Source organism: Camelus bactrianus, chromosome 23 (genome assembly GCF_048773025.1).
Source record: "Camelus bactrianus isolate YW-2024 breed Bactrian camel chromosome 23, ASM4877302v1, whole genome shotgun sequence".
Taxonomy (NCBI): Eukaryota; Metazoa; Chordata; class Mammalia; order Artiodactyla; family Camelidae; genus Camelus; species Camelus bactrianus.
Window position 1 is genome coordinate 41,582,046 of NC_133561.1, and position 21,147 is coordinate 41,603,192.

Here is a 21,147-nt window from a genome sequence, read left to right on the forward strand (position 1 = left end):
ATCTCTCTCATCACATAGGGTTTTAAGAGCTATATACCAGGAATAAGGACAATGATCAAATTTGTATTTCTTATTATACATCTCAATATCACACACCCATAATAGCTTGTCATAGGTGTCTGCAGGTCATTCTCCCTGCAGCTTTCCCAAGCAATGCCCACTGCTTCTCCCTGCCTAAGATCCAAATAAGGGAAAAGATAACAGTCCTTCAGGCAGCCCATGAGATGTCAGAACATTGTAAATGCAGTCTGCTCTGCTCTGTTTATTTTGAAAAAGGGAATTGGAAACTTAACTGATGCATTAGATAGTCTATTTTATATATTCACTGGTAACCTCTTGCTCTAGGCATCTGTGGAGCTGTCTCTCCACATTTTTCCTTGAGAAATACCTGCTGCTTCTTTCCACCTGATATCCAAGTTTTACCACCACCTACCCCTCTGCCACCCTTCCCTGAGTTTCATGTGAGGTGAAACAGAGACCTGAAGAGGCAGCCCTGACAGGTTAGAACATTATAAAATTCCCTCTCTCTGAATCAGGGGAGGGAATTGGGAAATTTTTTGCCACTTCCTTAAAGACCTTACCAAAATGGGGACCGAGGCCAACAGAAAAACCACAGAATTTCCTACCATTTTGAATGAGGCTGTTTGTTGATTTGGTATTTGGTTGGTTGCTTTGGACCTTTGACTGTTTTATGGAACTACTGTAAGGTTATTCTAGCCAGTATTTTGGTTGTTGTTTATATCTCCTTGGGGAAACAAGAGCTTAGAGTTTGCTAGTCTGTCATTTTGCTCAAGTATGTAGATTTTCAATCCTTTCTCAATGACATTCACTCAGCCTTTGTGAGAACCACTTACCTCATTTCCAAAGTAGTTATATTAATTTCTAACTTTCAGTCTCTTGTGAATATCAGTTTAGCTGGATATGTAAGTTATTATCAAAGGGCTTGGTATATTGTAGGCCTTCAGTGCATCATAACAATAACTTTAATTATATTATTATTTTGAAATAACACTTTGGAAAGTGATATTATATTATTTCACTACCAATACCATGAGAGACTTGAGGGAATGATGGGGGAAAACCTCTACAGTATGCTAATTCTAGGTTACATTTTGTCTAATGGAAAGCACAGAACTCTTACTTACCATATCCTAAGTTGATAGATGCTTTGTATAAGTCTGAGTTAGAGAATGACTTTATAATCTGATTTCCACTAAGAAGCTCTTCTAGGTTGGCAGGTTGCCATGGCATCCAGACCCAAAATGATGAACCCCATTTGTCTCCTGGAAAGTGTCAAGGTGCTTTCAGTGAACCAAAAATCTCTGCAGATTCTTGGTGAGATTTCTTTGCCAGTGCTGATGGTGGCCATCATAGGACCATATCATACAGGCAAATCCTACTTGATGAGCCATCTTGCAGGTCAGAATCATGGTGAGTGTAGTACTGGGTCAAGGACCAATTGCTTGATTCTAGCTAATACCTCAGCTTCTTAATTTTTGTCCTGATCATGTGTAGGGAGAACCAAACTTCTCTTAACAAATCAACTTTCCACTCCTATTTCTCACTGCTAAACCACTGTCTTACTGTAATTCATTATCATATTGTATGTTTTATTCCTGTAAAGCAAAATTTCTCCTACCAATTCTCACAATCCTACCTTATTTTACATGCTTAAGCACTGGACTCTTGCAATTGTGTCTACTCGCTCTTGAAACATATTTTGCGTTTTTATGGACTATTGTTATCTACATATAAATGTGTTCAAATGTCTATAATCTTAAAAATATTTCCTATATGTCATATACTACTGTGGCTAACACTTCTCCCCACTTTTGAAAAATTTCTCTGACAAAAAATATAATCTTGATTTTTTTTCCACCTATTTCTCTTCCCATTTCTGTCTTCAGTCCATTTCTCTCTGGCTTTGAACCTCACCATTCTTTCAAGATAATCTTTTTATGGTTATCAGTGACTTCCATTTTGTCTGATTCATGGATTCCCCTTTGCCTCTATGTTGAGCCCTTGCTTGGTATCTTTATCACAATTAATATTCCTTCCTCCTTGAAACAGATGACACACAAAGTAGGACATTCTTGAGGAAATGGAGAAAGCACCAACTCGTATGCTGGGATACTGACATTCCAATAGATCTGACTCTGTAGCCCCTTGGTTGTTTAGATTATCTGCTCTAACTGAATGCTGCTTTCTCCCCTCTCCTCACAGGCTTTCCTCTAGGCTCTACAGTGCAATCTGAAACCAAGGGCATCTGGATGTGGTGTGTGCCTCACCCACGCAAGCCAAATCGTAGTCTGGTGTTCCTTCTGGACACTTAATGCCTGGGGGATAAGTGAATGGAAAAGCAGAAATTCACAGTTAAATACTTTTTATTCTGGATTTTCCCCTTATCTCTCCATGGTCCTAGAAATTTTACTGCTTTAATCTGTAAAAATCTAGAAATCAATTATAGTAAATAAGGCAAACTATGTTTTGTTTGAATCTCACTTCTAGGTAAGATATCATGGTGTCTTAGAAAAATTCTTTTATTTCTTGGCACTGTGTGGATGACTTGATTACATTTAGTAAGTCATTATTGAACGGCTGAGTTCCAGGCCTTTGGACTTAGAATTGTAGATATCAGTGACCAATGTAAAGGTCCTGCCCTAAAAGAGTCTTTAGTTCAATTGATAAGACCACATTATCTGCAGTCAGATTTAGTACCATGTAATTGGGAAAGAAGCAGGCTGGATGGAAGTAGAAATTACATTGCATTGCAATCCCCAATTTCTGGGAATTTCATGGGAGCTCCATGGCTGGAATGGCTTTTTTGAGTTATCCTGAGTTTGGGACAGGGGTGCTGATACATTTTTGAAGAGCTGCTCCAGAAGCCTTTCTAATTAAGAGGGCTGACACCTGAAGACTGTCTTCCACCAGCACTCCCAACAGCTGGGGGAATAAGTCCTTCAGTTTTGAAAGGCAATCCAGGCAGCACCTGACTGGTTTTGAGAACTTACAGTTAAGCATAACTAAGAAAGAGGAGAAGTATCAATCTGTGAGTGAGGAAAAATTTGTGATTCACCTTCTTAGCTACAAGGTGAAGAATGTATTTGAGGGTTGGATTTAAGGGACGGGTTTACATTTTCCATGATGTAGTTCATCAACTACTCACAGAGTGTTCTGGAAATCTGTGAGACACCTCTGAATGTGCAAGTTCTATAAAAGTAAGTTTTTGTCCTACATGAAACATTTTAAAATGGATTTTTGGTGTTTTAGCTTTCTGCTAATGGGTGAAATGAACTATCCCTCCTTTCCCCCTTTTGAGATTTATTTGGAAATAATACCTACATTTTTATAGCTCTCTTTTTTTTCCTCAATGGGAGTTAGAAAGTGTGTGCTTATTTTTAAAGCCATATATCAAATAATGATATAATCTTCTTGTTGAAATAATTGTTTGTCATAACTGCTACTGCTTCTTATCCTAATTGATTATTTTTAAAAAGTGAGTTTTGGGGAAAGAAAGTAATGAATAGACTCTTATCCCCCCAAACTCCCATTTTGAATCTTCTCAACATAAACCACAGTTTTTGCATTTGCACTGGGAGCAACTTTACATGCCATTTATAATAAAAAACAATTTCCAGTTTATGCCATTATTTAGACAATGCTATGATTTATACAAATTAGCCTGGGCTTTAAGGCCCTTGATTAGGCTGCATGAAAGCTCACCTTATCTTCTCCACTTGCCCTCTGCCCTGAAATGACTCTAACTACAAGACCCCTGTCTTCTCCCATCTCTAATTTTGTTTCTCTGGGTTTTCCTGTCTATGGGATCACCTTCATTTCTTCAGTTCCACATTTACCAGTTCTTTAATATTCAGCTCAAGACTTTGAGGAAGCTTTCAGATTATAAATTCTTTCTCCAAATTTCATAGCTCTGTTCTTCCTTGATAGACTTCTAAATTTTAGTTTAGTGTTATAGCTATAGGTTTCACTGCTTATATACATTACTGAGAGTAAGCCTTTTACAGATACTTCTATCTTTGTTGCAATACTGTTATGGATGTTTGTCCACTGCTTTGAAATAGTCATGTTAAAAGAAATAATTTTCATTTTTAGCATTGCTTTTTAAAAATCTAAGAACAGTGGGGGATATTTAGTAGCTTCCTGCAATTATTTATTGATTGCATATAATTTAAATACCCAGTTATGCCAACTATGGTGTATTTTATATGGACTCTGATTAATAAATATATGCAGAATGAATAAGTGCCCACACTCATCACTGAATTCCTAATTACACAACAGGTGCTGTATTAGTTTTTCTGTATATGTTATTTTACTTTATCCAATTGAGGAAAAAGAAAGTACTGTGAACATTAGAATCCTTTTATATATGAAAAATTTGCAAACACAAGAAATGTCTCTGTAATTGTCAAAGTTGATATCTGCATTTACATCTGTCTTCAATTTCTTTGCATGGTGAGTATGTTAGCTGAAATAATAAATGAAACCATGATTGAAGAAGTGTACAGATGTATTTCTAATGTAGGGGTAAACTTCTAACTCTCTTGTTCTAATGTGCTTTCTAGGATGAGTCTAAGAAGGATTGATGGATCTTTGCCCTGACCGTGGTTCTGTGCAGTAGCTTTGTCTAGAACAGCATGAGCACCATCAACCACCAGGCCCTGGAGCATCTGCAGTATCCTTCCAGGTCCTGAACCACCATGTTTCACTGAATTCATGGGGATGAGGATAGAGTCAGTCTCTCCCTTCCTGTCATTTAGTTTCTTGGGTGGAGCAGAGGGGACCCATGGCAAAAGAGTGTGTTTATAATATTTTTATACTAGAGAAATGTGGGAATTGTTGGTAGTGAGTTTCTTTTCCCTAACCAAATCTTAGTTATGTGACAGAGCTTGCAAAACATCAGGGCAAAGTCCTCTCAAACACCTGATAGAGTAGAAGATTCCACAGAATTTGTGAATTTCTTTCCAGAATTTATCTGGACTGTATGGGATTTCACCCTGGAGCTGCAGTTATGTGGTCAGTCTATCACAGAAGATGACTACTTGGAGAATGCCCTGAAGCTGATTCCAGGTATCAGAGTATGGCCTGGGCAGTGTACGGTCCAATAGAGTGTGGGATCTACTAAACAATAACCCTCATCTCTGTAATTGCATTTGTATTTGAGACTAAATCAAAGTCTGTGGAAATGGTGGCTGGAAAGTGGGTTGCAAAGATCTAGCGGCTACAGTTAAAGTTTACTCAAGAAAAGTAAAGTGTAAAGTGAAATTACTCAAAACCAATTTGTTTTTTATACATCTTTAAATTTAGCATCCAGGTTTAAATGGGTGCTGAAACATTCTAAAGACTGGACGCTGTGTTTCCTATTTCTTCAATTTGCCTCTGTTGAAGAAAACAACTAATCAGCTAATTGTTAGACATGAAACTGCAGTGAAAAGCTTATCTAAAGAACAAAATGTAGATTTCACATATTATTCTTTTCAAAGAGGGATATAAAAATTTCTAATCCTGTATAATTATATCATCTACAAAATGATTGTATGTTCTAAATAAACCTGAAGAAGTGACTGTCTTTACAATCTATGCCTTTTCAATAATACTGACAATTATTAGAACATTCATTTTACCTTCCACATCATAGCTTTCTCCTAATTCCCACATGTTTACCCATGAATTAATTACAAGGTAAAAAATTATTTTCATGGGTTACATTTCCAAGGATGTGTGTCTATTGAAACCTTGAGAGAAATATCAATCCCAATTTAGTCATTCTTCTTTTCACATTTCTATTTATGATTTCTCAAAACAGCTATTAAGAAATTGGCTGGCAGGAGAGGACCAGATATAATCATTTACCTCAAAGATTTTATAGATTATTGGTGATACCTTAAAATTACATTTCAGGTACATTTATACTTCAGAGGATTTACTAAAAAATAGATAAAACTGCATCAATTATTTTTAGCATCAAAACAGTTTTTCTTAAACAATGAGGATGTCATTCATAATATTCCAATTACTGTCCATGATCCCTTGTTTGTAGCTCTCCTTTTTGGTTCCACAGCTCAATTCCTACATGAGGTTGAGTTGAGCAGAAAGTTTCATGTGACCTTTCATTCTTTTAGCTGCTAGTAAAGCAAACACATCATAGACAACCACTCTACTATGTGCATGTCTGGAGAGACCAGCCATAGGTTTCTTTTACTGGATCAGATGTCTCCCTAAATTTCTCTGCAGTTATATCATTGGTATAAGTCTGATGTGCAAAGAAGTATTGAATGTCTATGTTAAAAGAGTTCTATGTGTAGAAATGGCAAAGACACACAAATCCCTGCCATGAACACCTGTAATCCCCTCACCTCAAGACTCTACACACTCTAATCCCTGTTTTTTTGTCCCTCAGGGAAGAATCCCAAAGCCCAAACATCCAATCTACCCAGAGACTGCATCAGGCATTTATTTCCAAGATGGAAGTGTTTTGTCTTTGACTGGCCAACATAGGAAAAAAAAATTCTAGCCAATATTGGGATGGTATCTGAAGACCAACCGGATCCTAAATTCCAGGAGCAAACAAAAAATTTCTGTTCTTACACCTTCATTGATGCAAGGACCAAGACCCTCACAGAAGGAATCATGGTCACTGGGAAAGGTGAGTCTCTTTTTCCCATTTCCATGAGGACTGGTATATGTTGAATATTTTATATAATGTGCTTTCTAGTATTTTTGTTTGATTCTATAAAGAATTCTGATTTTACAGATATTTATACTCCATGAATAAATCTGTATACTTTATAATTATCTCACTTTGGGGGATTTACAAATTCCTTCCTCAAATTGCAATTTTTGTCAATGATATCGGTGGCTCCCACTTATCTGAAAATATTCTCCACTTAGAATATAATCTCTCTTTTGGTGTAAAAACAGAATACTGCATGTTTTCAAAGGAAGTCCTATACAATAAGTGTTCTTCACAAGGAGAATTCAAAAGATATTTTGAGAATTTAGAGTGGTCCAAAAATAAATATTAGCCCATAAATCACTGAAAATCAATTCAAAGCCTCAGAATTAGGAATAAATTAAACATGGTACACTTTGCCTCATCTGTCTATCTATGTAATCTATATTGCTTTCAATTTTTAAAATGAGAAACTGTATTTTCCAGGTAGCCCCTAGTATGTTAGATAGAAGTAGATATTAACTTTTTTAGTCCTGTGGCCTGGAAAACCATAAAAATGAAGAGTCAGTAGGAAAATGAAGGTGATAATAGTAGTGGGAGGTAGGGGTGCATGTGTGTGTTTGTGTGTGTGCATGTGTATATGACCCTAGAAGCATAGTCTCAGAATCCTGGAGCCATTGACTGATAACTTGATATTTAGCCCCTAAATTTCCTGGCTTCTTCAGGGCTGAGGACTCTGGTTGTGACCTATGTGGATACTATCAATAGCGGAGCAGTACCTCGCTTGGAGAACGCAGTGACAACTCTGGCCCAGCTGGAGAACTCAGCTGCCATTCAGAAGGCAGACAACCACTACAGCGAGCAGATAGCCCAGCGAGTGAGCTTCCCCACAGACATGCTGCAGGAGTTGCTGGAGGCGCACGCTGCCTGTGAGAGGGAAGCCCCTGCAGTCTTCATGGAGCACTCCTTCAAGAAAGACAAGCAGGAGTTCCAGAGTAACCTTGTCATAATCTGTCTTAATATTTACTTTATGTCACCTCCCCTTGAAGAATGAAGCCTAGAAGTGTTGTTACCGGTCCCACGGCTCATCTCTCACTCAAGGATAAAGTAGTCCATGTTCTCATGAGGGACAGAGTTTCAAAGGACTACATTTCCTTCTTTTTTGACTGCCAGAACTCAGGCAGTTTATCTGGAACTCCCTTTGACCTTCAATGAAAAATCAGTATAGATATCCTCTTGAAATAAATACTTCTGTGGATTCCAAGCCTGTCCAGAACACCCAAGACATTCTTTAGCTGGCTTCTTTTTCTGTGAACACACTCCTATGGCTGGGAACCAAAATTTCTCTTTTCAGATCCACATCTCAGGCCACTTTCAGCTTAGGTTGCTCCTTGTATCTATCATTGAATACAGACAGAATCACTGAGTGTGGCAGCTTCAAGGAACCAGAGAGATTAGGTAATGCAACTCCAACAGCTCAGATGAAATACCCAAAGGACGTTAGGGAACTTCCCCATGGTCTTCCAGAGTTTTCAGAGCTGTGAATAAATCAAATCTTGTGACTGCTGTTTTATTACATGTCCTCCAACAGAATACTTTTCTCATGAGGAACACAGTTACACCAATTCTTCTACCAGATCCTTTGGAAATTTACTTCCTCTGTTCCTTGCTTCTGGTGACAGCCCTCTATCTTTCTTCCCTCTAGGAAATCATAAAGAATAAGAAAGATGATTTCTTGATGCAGAATGAAGAGACATCAATCAAATATTGCCAGACTAAACTTGATCAGCTTTCAAAGACACTAATAAAAAGTATCCCAGCAGGAACTTTCTCTGTTCCTGGAGGTCATGAACTCTACAGGAAAGCAAAGGAAATTATTGAAAAGGAATATCACCAAGTGCCCATGAAAGGAGTGAAGGTGAGGAATAAAGGAAACATGGGGAACCTACAGAATAGTCAAAGGGCTATACTGAAAATCTGAGAGTGCAGCTCCATGCATGCATAAAGAGAGAGTACGGGGCCATTCAAACAGCTTTGGCTCTTAAGGTTCACTGCATGCTATTTATTCCTGAAGAGAGTACAAATGTCAACTCCCAACCATGAGTACAGATTTCTTAAATCCAGAGACAGAACATAAATTATTCACTTTTTTTTTTTTACTCAACAACATATTTGACGTGTTGAGCACTGACAATTTACAAGTCAGTCTTTGTATACAAGGATGATCACAATTGAGACAGGAATTCAACTACATAGACAAGTTATAACACTCAGGAAAGAGCTACTTAGGTGTTACAAACAAACATCATCATCATCATCATCATCATCATCATCATTATCATCATAATTAAAAAACAACAATACTAATGCAACTAATATATATTGAACAGTTGTTTCCTATAGCCAAAATGTTAAACTCTTTCCCTAGACTCTTTAGTTTAATCTTTCAAATAACTTTAAGAAGTATCTACATTATCAACATTTTAAAGATCTGGACTGAGAATCATAGGCAGGTTAAAATAAGTTGTCTAAATTTATAACCAGCTAGTGGCAGAGGAGAAGAGCAGCACAATTTAGAGGCACTATTTCACACTGGGAAAACAGATATGTACAAGCACCAGAGATTTGGATTTGTAGAACTGAACATGGTTCTGACTGGCTGGAATCTAGAGTGGGGAGAAGGAAGTAGCACTGGGCAAGTGACTGGAGGGAGACAGGTCAGTCTAAGGAGCTTGGACTCATTGTAAGGAACCACTATGGAACTTTAAACATGAAGCAAAAGTTACATGGAATTAGTTGTCTTTGCAGCACTAATTTACTTATTTGAAATCTAATTTCTGTGCTCCTCCTTGGTTCCTCAGGGAAATGAGTTCCTCCAGAGATCTCTGCAGTCCCAGGTGGCAATAGAGAAATCCTGCAGGCAGATAAAGCCCTCAATGATGGGGAGAAGCCCATAGCAGGTACAGGGTAGGGCTGGGCTCACAGTGGGATGTGTATGTTCTTGCAGTGCCCTCTGACAGGTGTGAGAGCAAAACCTTCCCAATACAGGAGCTTCCTTCCTTTCTGTGGAACAACCCTGCTGCGTCTGGAAACAGCAAAGGGAACTGTGATTGGATGCCAGACAGAGAGAGCCTTTTCTCTCACATTCTGAAGTGTGGTCTTGATGGTGTGGACACGGGGTGGGGGGGAAGACTTCGGAGATTTCCTACCACTCTCTTCAATTTGGTTTGGCCTCTGAGCTCAAGAGGGTGGAGGTCAATCATTGCCTATTTTTTCCCTCTCTAATGCCTCCCTGGGGCAGAGGAGTGGACCAGGAATGAGACAGCTGATAAGGAACAGGAGCTGCTGAAACAGAAACTGCAGGAGCAGCAGCAGCAGGTGGAGGCTCAGAAGAGAAGTCTTCAGAAACACATAGTCCAGATGATGGAGAAGCTGGTGAGGGAAAGAGAAAACCTGCTAAGAGAGACAAACAAGATATTGGAGCATCAGCTGAAGGTGAATCAGGCTGTGGCAGTAGTAGAGCTTGATAGATTTGCCCTGGTACCTCAGGAAGGGATGGGTGAAGGTTACAGCAAGATCATGCAGAGATCAGAAGTGCATCTACTGCTTGGGATTTATTAAAACCCTGAAGCCTTTGAATCCTTCCAAAACCTTTAAATTCGTCTCTGTAATTAGACATTGGAGTGTTCAGGATGAGTATGCCCCCCCTACTCCAAGCCCTCAGAGAATATAAATAGGGTTGAATAGCCACTTTGAGAAATTTAAAATGATCTCACAGGGCTTGATTGAACAGATATTCCAAATATGTGTGTTTAATATAAACAACAAATAGTATGGTTTACCAAGATCACTACATTTTACCAGGAGCCCTGTTCAGCCCAAGGCCCTGAGGTAGGTCTCTGCTGACATAAAACTACCAGAAATGTCCAGAATTAAAAATACAGGGAAGTGGCAGCTTTTAATCTTGCTGCATTGCCTCCAGGTTTGTATAGATTCCCAAGCTATCATGTGGCTTGGAGGGATTTCTCTCATTGTTCATCTGAACATGATTTATAAGAGATTTCTATAATTTGTGGACCATGTGTTTATAACAGATTTCTATAATATGGGTGAAAGTACCATCCTGAGTGGAACTGAGAATTAGTGCTGTCAGACCAAGGCTACCTCTCATTTGCATTTTTTGACTGGAAAATATTACATTTGTCCTCATGCCAGGCTTAGCCTCCTGGCAAAACCCTAAGGTATATGAATATTATTAAGGCTGTAAACTACACTTTCTCTTAATATTTAGGTCCAAACCAGGAAATATTCCTTGTTACAAGAGTCTCCTTTCATGATTAAGAGAGAACAATTTTAGGAATAAAACAAAGATAGTCTGACAAAGTTTTAAAGTTTGACAAAATGTAATCCTTGAAAAAATGGGGGATTTAAAAAGTTTTACTTCCTTCCTCAATTTTTTTTTTTTACGTCCAAGAAGATCTGTGTACTGAAGGATTTAGAAAGAAATGTGAGAAGATGAAAACAGAGATAAATCATTTGAGAAAGAGAATTGTTGACACTAAAAATGATGATCGTTCCTTGCTTGCACAAGCCTTGGTCAACCTTTGCAAAATAATCACTTCATTATTGCCTGCCCCAGCTAACATTCTTGGTAATGTTATGAAAGTATTGGGCTCACTATTTAAAAAGATGTAGCTTTCCTTGTAAAGAAATTAGATATATAATATATTATACATGTATATTCTCTGGCCTATTTCTGATGTGCATGCTTTTCACTTTCATTCAGCAATGCTTTAAGTATAAAAAGTGATTTCTAGAGGATATTGATGCCTGGCCCACATTAGATAGAATAAATGCATGGACACTTTGATTTAGTGTGTTCACTTTTAGGAAATATATATGAGTGCAAAATCATATATATGTGTATGTACATACATACAAGACTTTCACTGAGGCTTCACTTCTAATGGCAAAAGATTGGAAACCACTTAATGCTCATTTATGTAATTTGGTAATATATATTTTGCATGCAAACATACTAGAATACTAGATTGCTAGTAAATAGATAGTGGAGCTCTATTTGTATAAATATAGAACAATCTGGAAGATAGATTGTAGAGTGAAAAAATGAGGCACAAAACAGTTTGTATAATGTGTTCACCATAAAAAAAATTGCAATTATTATGGGCACTCATACACATGTATATATAGCACATTTCTGGAAAATTCATTAGAAATTGGTATCATTGGTTCTTCCTGAAGAGGACAGCTTGGCATCAGGGATAGAAAGGACACATGCTTTTCATTATATACACTATCTTTTCAAATTTGCAAAGATAACTTGTGTTATCATTTCTCGAATAACAAAGAAAACAAAGTATAATACTAATAATTAAAATAGTAAATGGAATGTGAATAAATGGAATTGCTCATTGCTTCTAGAAATGACATTAGCCTGCTCAATAAGGGGTCTAAGACTAAGATCAGAATACTAGAAAATAACGTTTGCATCCTAATCTTGTTTTTGCTTTGGCCTTGGTTTTTAAACTCTTATATTTGCTTCAAAAATAAGGTATGAAATTTCCTGTTACCCCTTGAAATCTCAGCAAGAGTAACCTTTTCTTCATAGGTTTCAATTACACTTTTACAGTGTTTAGAAACAAATTATTAAACATTAAGAATATTCACTGGTGAGAGGAATTCCCATCATCCTTAAGTTCAGTGGTGGCATCTCTGCTGTAGGCAAGTACAGAAGTTGTGATCTACCACTGCAGAAATGGATGCCTTGATAGTAATGGGGAATGAAAAACCCAGACACACAGAGACCAGGTGTTGGCATTTAAACATCAGAATTCAAGTACGTACAATGAGAGTAATGAGCATCGTGGTTTGTCTTAGCTCAGGCTGCTATAACAAATTACCATAGACTGTGTGGCTTACAAAACAAATATTTATTTCTCCCAGTCCTGGAGGCTGAAAGTCCAAAAGAACTGTGCCAGCATTGTTATTTTCTTGGTAAGGGTCCTCTTACAGCTTTACAGATGACAAGGTTCTTACTGTGTCCTATCATGTTGAAGAGAGAGAGACAGAGAGAGAGGGAGAGAGAGAGAGAGAGAGGGAGAGAATCTCATGATTTTTTGTTATACAGGCACTAATTAGATTCATGAAGGCCCCACACTCATTATCTAATCCCTCCCAAACCCCATTTCCAAGCACATTGGAACATTGGTAGTTGGAGTTTCCTCAAATGGATTTTGGAGAACACATTCAAACATTCAGTCTATAATTTGGTTGGAGTGGCAGCTAGCAGAACTGACCAGAGAAAATTCTGAAGATGGCAAATAAAACAAGGTGTCTGTAGAGAAAAAAAGAATGGGGAGGAAACCATTGGAATCAAGGATATTTATAGGAAGCTGAGAGGTAACATTGATAAAAGGTTATAATCCCTAGCCTTGGTCTAAACCAATTTCAGATGATGGAACTATCACCTGGAAGGGAGGGCAGGATCCCAAGAGAGAGGACCTTGCAACTCTGGGATGAGGATAAATGATAATGATTTTCACAGTGCCTCTCGTAGGGGACCTCTGGAAATGTACTTGGATCCATATGCTGGGAAATGAGAATGCCCAAACACTTCAAGGACTCTCAGAATCAGGATCCAAGCTAGGAGTGATGCTCATATCCTGAAAAGACATCACAGTCTCCCTGTTAGAGGTACATGGTATAAACACACTCTTGGCCCAAGTGCAACTAACTTGGTCTAGTATTTGTTTTCAAATAAAAGTAAAGTTCATTGGAAGACAGACACCATTATATATTTTTTTTTCTGTACATCTTCATAGTGTATGTTTAGGCACAGAGGGTACTTAGTAAGAAACTTCTGTAAAAACAAAAAGCTGACACATGTGTGATTGTTTTCAATTGCCAGAATTCCATGATCACGCCAAACCTCTGAGATAATAGATTGTTTGGATTTTAGATATTAGATTAAGGTCTCTAAGTTGACTTAAGGGCCAGAGGAGCAGAAGAAATGCTTTTGGTACAGTCCCCCCCTCTGTGACCTTATGCACCACAGTCTCTGTATCTCTGCAAAGATGTTAACTCATCTCCACTGGAGACTTTAAATGACTCCATCTAGCTGTGGCTTCAAGTGTTCAGAAGGAAGAATGAATGGCTTTGCCTTTTAAAGAAGAAACCATATAGTAATGAATATGTGAACAATGTATCATGGGGTTTAATGCAAAAGTAAACGATTCTACAGAAATATCTGTATATCTGTTCCCACTGAGAGCTTGACTTAAGCATATGTTCTCATCCCTTGGACTAGACACACCCTGCATTGAAGAGCAAAGAGAAGCCTTGCCTTTTTTAGATTCGACATGTAAGTGATATCACACTGTACTTGTCTTTCTCTGACCTATCTCACTAAGTATAATGTGCTCAAGGTCCATTGATGCTGCAGATGGCAGGATATCCTCCTTCCTTGTGACTGAATAATATTCTCTTGTGTATATATATATGTGCCACATGTCTTGTATCCACTCATGTGTTGGGCATTTAGGTTGCATTCATTGCTTGGCTATTGTGGTTAATGCTGCAATAAACATGAGTGCAGATATCTCTTTGAAATACTGTTTCTATTTTCTTTCAATAAAAAATAATAAAACTGACTATGGTCACTAAGAAAAATAAAAAGGCTTTAAAAAGTAGATAACAATTTATTCACACATCTATTTTTATCCTCATTAAGGAATGCTTGGTTCTAATTATTTACATTGTTAAATTCTTATGTCCTCCCTGCCATTGTTCTGGATTATGTAAAGAGAGAAATGTAAAGATCTTGTCCTCATGCAGCTTACACTGTGTATGGGCCTTACATAATGTTATTTAGGCAGAAATAAATATTGTAATTATATACATGTATATATATATATGTGTGTGTGTGTGTATAGATATGTGTGTGTGTATATAGATATGTGTATGTATGTGTATGTGTGTGTATATATATAAATATTTTATGTGTAGTGATCAACAATCTAAGTAGCAACCAAATAGTCATTTTTTAAGTTTGGTTTCAACCTAGTGCATCTTGCCTGGAGATATAATTGTGTATTATAGAGCCCTAAGGACCAAATATGGTAACTTTAAAGTAAGGTAAAACCTAGAGTGCATGGTGATTGAAACAATGAATAAATAGATTAATGGTTGGACGTATGAATAATTGTGACATTTGTTTATTATTTCAAATGGTAATAAATATCCCTCTTATTACCTATAGGCAAAAAAGTAAAGGCTTTGGTGAAGAATTTTGTGTTTTTTGATCTCTATTCCTTTATCACCTGTACAAATGTATTATGTTTAAACAAACTAAAGTGGATTCTGTTTCTATGACTGTAATAGGACTGATATGACAACTCTGGAATATTCTTCCTTGTATCTCTTTTTCCATGGAAGTGTGGTTGTGCCACTCAACAGTGTTATTTGGATGGAATTCCTTTTACTTCAGATAATTTCTTATTCCCTGACCACTGTTTTGTGGACAGTGGTCCCAGGCTGCATTGAATATGATGCCCACTCTTAGACCAGGAAACGGTCCCTGATAAAACATGAGTAATGAATTCCTCCCCTGATATATTTAGTCTAAGGCCCCAATCTCTCTCTGCCCCTGCTGACTGTCCATTAATATAGAAAATGCAGACAATCAAGTTCTATTTCCCTCCCACTTAAAGTACCTAATTATTTTATTTTGATGAAATATGCACAACTATTTACTATTTTAACTATTTAAAGTGTACAATATAGTGGAATTAAGTATATTCACATAGATGTTACAATCATCATCACTATCTACCTCCAACCCTTTGCATCATGCTCAGCTGAAACTCTGTATCCAATAAACAAGTCTCCATTTCCCTCTCCCCAAGATCCTGGTAAGTGTGAGTAAACTTTCTGTTTCTATGAATTTAACTACCCTGGATACCTCATAAAAATGACATCATATAGTATTTTTCTTTTTGTGACTGTCTTATTTCAGTTAGCATAATGTCCTCAGGTTTATTTAGACTGTAACATGTGTTAGAATATCCTTCTTTTTAAGGCTGAATAACATTCCATGGTAAGAATGTACTACACTCTATTTTATTTTTTTAATTTTTAATTATTATAGAACTTTTAGATTTCCACTTAATTTGCAGTTATTACAAAATACTGGCTATGTTCCCTGTGTTGTGCAGTACATCTTTGTAGCCTGTCTTATACTCAATAGTGTGTTACTACCACTCCTCCCACTCCTCCACACCTTTTTTGCCCACCACACTTCCCACTGGTAACCACTGGTTTGTTCTCTATATCTGTGAGCCTGCTTCTTTTTTTATTGTTGTTTTTGTTATATTCAATAGTTTGTTGTATTTTAAACATTCTACATATAAGTGATATCATATACTATTTGTCTTTCTCTTTCTGACTTATTTCACTTATCACAATGCCATCCAAGTCCATCCGTGTTGCTGTTAATGGCAAAATTTCATTTTTTATGGCTGAGTAGTATTCCATTGTGTGTGTGTGTGTGTGTGTGTGTGTGTGTGTGTGTGTGTAGTATACAATAAATATCTATACACACTATATCTATCTATATCTATCTCTGTGTGTGTGTATATCATATCTTCTTTATCCATTCACCTGTTCATGGACACTTAGGTTGCTTCCAAACCTTGGCAATTGTACATAATGATGCTATGAACATTGACATACATGTATCTTTTCAAATTAGTGTTTTTGGTTTTGGTTTTGGTTTTGGTTTTGGTTTTATATACCCAGGGGTGGAATTTCTGGGTAATATAGTAATTATATTTTGAGATTTTTGGAGAAATCTCCATACTATTTTCCACAGTGGCTGCATGAATTTACTTTCCTACCAAGAGCCCACCAAGGGTTTCTTTTATCCACATCATTGCCAATATTTGTTGCTTGTGTTCTTTTGATGACAGCCATTCTGACCAGCAAATACACTACAATTTATTTACCCATTCATATGTTAGTGGATAACTAGATTGTTTCCATTTTTTTATATTGTTTTGAATAATGAAATTATAAACATTGGTGTACAACTATATATTTGAGTTCTTACTTTCAGTTCTTTTGAGATATATAACTAGAAGTTGAACTGTTGAATCAAATGGTAATTTTATGTTTAATTTTCTGAGGAATAGTTATACTGTTTTCTACATTAGCTGTTCAATTTGTTCCTACCAATGATGTACAGGATTCTCAATTTCTCTACATCCTCACCAAAATTTGTTTTCTGTTTCTAAAGAAATGGCAACCATATTAATGTGTGTGAAATATATCTCATTTCCTTAATGAATAATGATGATGAGCACCTTTTCAGGTACTTATTGGCCATTTATCTCTGTTATTTGGGGAAGGTGTCTTCAAGTGCTTGACTTTTTTTTGAAATGAGCACTTTGTTTTTGTTTTTGTTGTTGCTGAGTTAAAGGGTTCTTTATATATTCTGAATATTAATTTCTTATCAAATGGATGATTTGTAAACATTTTCTCCCATTCTGTGAGTTACCCTTTATTCTTTTGATATTGTCCTTTCATATGCACAAAATTTTAAATTTTTGTAAAAACAAATTTATCTATTTTTTAATTTGTTGTCTACACACACCTTTGGTATATATCCAAGAAATCATTTCCAAACCCAATAGAATGAAGAGTTTCCCCTACGTTTTCTTCTAAGAGATTTTGTTTAGCTTTTACATTTAGATCTTTGTTCTATTTTGAGTAAATTTTTGAATATGGAGGAAGGTAAGGGTATAACTTCATTCTTTTGCATGTGAATATCGAATTTCTTCAGTATCACTTGTTGAAAATATTGTGCTTTTCCCACTGAATGGTCTTAACACCTTTACCAAATCATTTGACCACATATGAGAAGATTTATTTACTGTATTCATCTATATGTCTATTTGGATTACAATAGTTTGTACTAAGTTTTGAAATCAGGAAGTATGATATCTCCCGCTTTGTTCTTCTGTTTCAAGATTTTTTATTTGTTTATTTGGGATCTCTTGAAATTCCCTATGAATTTTAGAAGTTTTTATTTTCTGGAAAAATATTGGAATGTTGATAAGAATTGCATGAGATCTGTAGAGTCTGTTCAGTAGTACTGACAGCTAACCAATATTAAAACTTCCCACCTATGAACATGGATGTCTATTTCTTTATGTCTGATTTAATGTCTTTTGGCAATGTTTTCAGTATACAAATCTTTCTTCTTCTAGGCTAAATTTATTTTTAATTAATCACTTTGATCCTATTTTAAATGGGATTGCTTTCTTAATTTTTTGAATTGTCATGTTAGTGTATAGAAATGCAACTGATTTTTAATTGTTGATTTTGTATCCTCCAAATTTGCTGAATTCGTTTATTTTTTCTATTTTTTTGGTGAAATCTTTGATATTTCTATATTTAATATCATGTCGTGTGTTAAGAGAATTTATTTCTTCATTTCCAATTTTAAATCTCTTTATTTTTTCCCTTGTTTTATTACACTGGCTAGTACCTCTAATTCTATGTTAAATAGAGGAGGGAAAAGTGGGCATTACTGTCTTTTTTGTTATCTTAGGGGAGAAGATTTCAGTCTTTCATCATTGAGTAGGATGTAGCTGTGGATTTTTCATGCATGGTTTTTATCATGTTGAGGAAGTTTTCTTCTATTCCTACTTTTTGAGTATTTTTTTAACAGAAAAATTATTAAATTAGATCAAAGGATTTTTGTGAATCAATTGGATGACCATTTTTTTTCTTTGCTCTCTTAATGTGGTATAATATACTGATTGATTTTTCTATTTGGAATCTACAGGATGTAATCAACATTTATAGAATACCAAAAACATCAGAATACATATTTTCCTCAAGCTAACATGAAACATTCACCAAGCTAGACCTCATTATGTATCATTAAACACACCTTAAAAATTGAAAGGAACAGAAAAGTTATAATGTATGTTTCAGACTAGAGTGAAATTAAACTAGAAATCAACAATGGAAAGATAGCTGGAAAGTCCTAAAATACCTGGATAGTAAACAACACACTTCTACATTATACATAGGTCAAATAAGTCTCAAGAGGGATTTTAAAATGTATTCAATGAAATAAAAATAAAAATACAACTCATCAAAATTTGCAAAATGCAGTGAAATTTGAAGGAGACTTATAAGATACTTTTGTCATGATATATAATCTTATGGAGACCATAAACTCAATTTTGGGAAGGGGAATAGGAAGATACAAAGCAGCAGTTCCCAGGAAGGGAAATGATCCTAAAATTAAATTCATAAATGGTTTCCAAGCAAAGAACAAATCCAGGGTGTTGCCAGAAAACAAAAGAAAAAAGATGGAGGGGTCAAATATGAAACGAAGGATGTGACTGAAGAGTCTTTTGCTTAAACCTCAGAATCATTTTGGTTGCATCCTTGGAGTATGACATAATCAGAAAAAGACTCTCTGAGGAGATATAGTATGTATCATAGATGCTTTCAAACAATTGGGCTTCTGGAAAGTTTAAGGGAGTTTTTCCTCAGACTTCTCAGCAAAAACCCAAGGTAGAGATAGGGCTACATTGAAAGGATTTGTGGGTTCAGCATTGTTGAGCCTTGATGAAGCTCACCTCAGAAGGCTTAGAACAAATTGGAGGGTATTTGTGCTAATGAAGAGCTAAAGGGGAACCTGTTGATCCTGCCCTGGCACTCCCATGCATGACTATACTTTTATACATTTTTCCTTACCATTTTATTCTCTTATCTGTTTTTACCCTTTGTTTTTCTTTCTTTTATCATTTCTTCACCTCTTTTTGGACAGTTTTGTGTAAATAATGGACAGAGGACAGGCCTTGGAATCAGAGAGCTTGCATCTGAGACTAAACTCTAGAACTAAGTTAAGTGACCTAGAAGATGTTAAGTCTAATCTCTTCACTTGCATAAATGTAGGAATAATATCTAATTTACTGTGTGATCATGAGGATTAGAGATAGTAAGTGTACTTCCTTAAAGGTAGAAAGTGTCCAATAAGAGTGGCTGTTATATTGTTTTTATTACTGTTGCTACAATTTTGTTTATGCAGTTGATTTGGGTTCTTGGAGCAGCTGTTAGTAAACTCTACACTGAATTTCTTTACTCTACATACTCTTTACTATGATTATTTTTATGAGGTTGATTTTGATAGCTGATATTGAACTCTCTTAGTCTCTTTACAGCAGAGTATCCATCCCAAGATGCTTTGAGTGCTGGCTGCTAGAAAGGCTCACATGATCTCCCTTTAGAAATGCCTGGGAACTTGCATCCTCCTATGTCTCCACTTCTCTAAAGATTTCTTCTCATAGGATTCAAGCAACAAATCATCTACAGGAATTGCCATCTTATGCTTTGCTTCTAACATACTAACATTAGAAATTTTTTTTTAATTTTTATTTTTATTACTACAAATATATCTTAGGCCTTCCACTAGCAACCAAAGATACAGCAAGCCCTCAGTTAAAGAGAATGCTAATCTATACTGTATCTGTTTCCCCTTCCTGGCTCCACTTCTGGCATGATGGTGTGCAACTCAGAATCACTCCTCAAAAAACTGATGAAAATTATTTTTAAAACACATTTAAAAATAGTTGGCCTTATGAGCATACACAAATGGAAATGCCACTACAGATATACAGCAAATGAGGACACATTTACTCAAGAATATTTACTAAAGCTCCATAAAATGATGAGTCTTTAGTATTTGAAAATCCGTACTTTTCCCCTCTCCATTCATTGAGCTGGGAACTCCACCCAGACTTGTACAACCAAGAACACAAGTTTTTGACTCCCCCCAGGTCCTGGTTGAAGGGTTGTCTTCCTGGGAAGGACATGACATTAGCATTTCTCATACTGCCCCTAGTTACTTGTTGCTGAGGCAAAGTTCTGTACTACATCAGCCAACAGGTGGGGGCCCAATTCTTCCACCACATTTCCTCTCATGAGACAAAGGTTCTACCTTGGGCATGGTAGGACACTGAGGTCCCAATTGCTATTGGCTCAGCTCATAGGACAGGGGCTTGTGCCGATGGAGACAAGCCAAGGACATCTGGGGCTCTTGCCCATATATCCACTGAGCACTTACTTCTTCAAACTGGGCTGTCACTTAAAATTGACCTATTGTTCCTTAATCCAGCACCAGAGTTTTGGCTCAGAGATTTTCCCTGGGAGGAAAGGCAGACCATAGAACAGAGAGCTCAAATTATCTCCCCAAAGGAGCCAACATTATTTGCAACAGCATAAGAAGTTCAAATCTAAGGTTGCTTTCAAAAGCAGAAGAAGTGTTGGTAAGAGGCAATGGGGAGGAGACTGAAAAATTCATTGAAGATACAGGATAAATGATAAGCCAACTTGTTGCTGGAGAAAAATAAGAAACC

General features: G+C 36.5%; 1 pseudogene; it reads left to right on the forward strand.

Moving 5' to 3' along the window:
* The first annotated feature begins 1,244 nt into the window (after positions 1 to 1,244).
* Positions 1,245 to 10,315, forward strand: LOC141574831 (guanylate-binding protein 6-like; annotated as a pseudogene).
* The last annotated feature ends 10,832 nt before the right edge of the window (positions 10,316 to 21,147 follow it).